We start from the raw sequence: 2,500 nt of genomic DNA, 5'->3' as shown, positions 1-2,500 counted from the left end.
ATGATGGAGCCCTGGCTGGGCAGACATCCAGGGAAGCAGCCCCCTCTCCAGCTGGATGTGTGTGGCCCAGATCATGGAGCCCTGGCTGGGCAGACATCCAGGGAAGCAGCCCCCTCTCCAGCTGGATGTGTGTGGCCCAGATCATGGAGCCCTGGCTGGGCAGACATCCAGGGAAGCAGCCCCCTCTCCAGCTGGATGTGTGTGGCCCAGATCATGGAGCCCTGGCTGGGTAGACATCCAGGGAAGCAGCCCCCTCTCCAGCTGGATGTGTGTGGCCCAGATGATGGAGCCCTGGCTGGGCAGACATCCAGGGAAGCAGCCCCCTCTCCAGCTGGATGTGTGTGGCCCAGATGATGGAGCCCTGGCTGGGTAGACATCCAGGGAAGCAGCCCCCTCTCCAGCTGGATGTGTGTGGCCCAGATGATGGAGCCCTGGCTGGGCAGGCATCCAGGGAAGCAGCCCCCTCTCCAGCTGGATGTGTGTGGCCAAGATCATGGAGCCCTGGCTGGGTAGACATCCAGGGAAGCAGCCCCCTCTCCCGCTGGATGTGTGTGGCCCAGATGATGGAGCCCTGGCTGGGCAGGCATCCAGGGAAGCAGCCCCCTCTCCCGCTGGATGTGTGTGGCCCAGATGATGGAGCCCTGGCTGGGTAGATATCCAGGGAAGCAGCCCCCTCTCCAGCTGGATGTGTGTGGCCCAGATGATGGAGCCCTGGCTGGGCAGGCATCCAGGGAAGCAGCCCCCTCCCCAGCTGCGGACCCAGCGAAACAACGAGAAAATGGGGTTGAAAATGATCACCATGACAAGCAAAATGATTTTTTCTAAAAAGGCAGAATGAAGCTACGCTGGAGCCGAGAGGAGCCTGTGATCGAGGGTATTTATGTGAATTTTTTCCATTTGTCACATTGATATCATCTCCTCGTCTTGTATTTTATTTTTATTATTTTACGTTGAATTTTTTCTCATTTTGAGGCCGAAAAAATGACAAAGTGTTTTCACCGATAAACCCTGCGAAGCCCTAGACCTCTAGGGCTTTGCAGGGTTTACTGGTAAAAACACTTTGTCAAAATTTCACTCGCTCGAAAAAATGACAAAGTCTTTTCACCGATAAACCCTGCGAAGCCCTAGACCTCTAGGGCTTTGCAGGGTTTACTGGTAAAAACACTTTGTCAAAATTTCACTCGCTCGAAAAAATGACAAAGTCTTTTCACCGATAAACCCTGCGAAGCCCTAGACCTCTAGGGCTTTGAGAGTTTTCCCGTTTCAAGGAGTTTACCCCTGATTCACAAGCTACCATCGGCACGATTTCAGAAACCCAGTTTTTGAGAGGAAAAAAGTCACAAGCGAAAATTTTTCTAAGTCCACACCTCCAGGGCCGTTTTAGAGGGAACTTCCCCGCCATCGAGGTGCCCCGGCTGGGCATAGTGCAGAGGCTGTGGGGCCTCCGGGCTACCAGGACCGTTAACATCCAGGGAGAACCAGAGGTGACAGGGGCCTCTGGGCGCCGCTTTACCCGCCCAGGGTGGCTCTCCCCGGGCTGGGCGAGGTGCTTTTGGGTGCCCCACCAGAGTCAAGCCCACGACTCTCTACTTCCACAGCTCGACTCCCAGAGGTGACAGGGGCCTCTGGGCGCCGCTTTACCCGCCCAGGGTGGCTCTCCCCGGGCTGGGCGAGGTGCTTTTGGGTGCCCCACCAGAGTCAAGCCCACGACTCTCTACTTCCACAGCTCGACTCCCAGAGGTGACAGGGGCCTCTGGGCGCCGCTTTACCCGCCCAGGGTGGCTCTCCCCGGGCTGGGCGAGGTGCTTTTGGGTGCCCCACCAGAGTCAAGCCCACGACTCTCTACTTCCACAGCTCGACTCCCAGAGGTGACAGGGGCCTCTGGGCGCCGCTTTACCCGCCCAGGGTGGCTCTCCCCGGGCTGGGCGAGGTGCTTTTGGGTGCCCCACCAGAGTCAAGCCCACGACTCTCTACTTCCACAGCTCGACTCCCAGAGGTGACAGGGGCCTCTGGGCGCCGCTTTACCCGCCCAGGGTGGCTCTCCCCGGGCTGGGCGAGGTGCTTTTGGGTGCCCCACCAGAGTCAAGCCCACGACTCTCTACTTCCACAGCTCGACTCCCAGAGGTGACAGGGGCCTCTGGGCGCCGCTTTACCCGCCCAGGGTGGCTCTCCCCGGGCTGGGCGAGGTGCTTTTGGGTGCCCCACCAGAGTCAAGCCCACGACTCTCTACTTCCACAGCTCGACTCCCAGAGGTGACAGGGGCCTCTGGGCGCCGCTTTACCCGCCCAGGGTGGCTCTCCCCGGGCTGGGCGAGGTGCTTTTGGGTGCCCCACCAGAGTCAAGCCCACGACTCTCTACTTCCACAGCTCGACTCCCAGAGGTGACAGGGGCCTCTGGGCGCCGCTTTACCCGCCCAGGGTGGCTCTCCCCGGGCATGGCGAGGTGCTTTTGGGTGCCCCACCAGAGTCAAGCCCACGACTCTCTACTTCCACAGCTCGAC

This window comes from Micropterus salmoides, unplaced genomic scaffold, assembly GCF_014851395.1.
Source record: "Micropterus salmoides isolate LMB-PRFRI ecotype aquatic unplaced genomic scaffold, ASM1485139v1 Ms_hic_scaffold_1, whole genome shotgun sequence".
Lineage (NCBI taxonomy): Eukaryota > Metazoa > Chordata > Actinopteri > Centrarchiformes > Centrarchidae > Micropterus > Micropterus salmoides.
Note: the sequence above shows the minus strand (reverse complement) of the source record.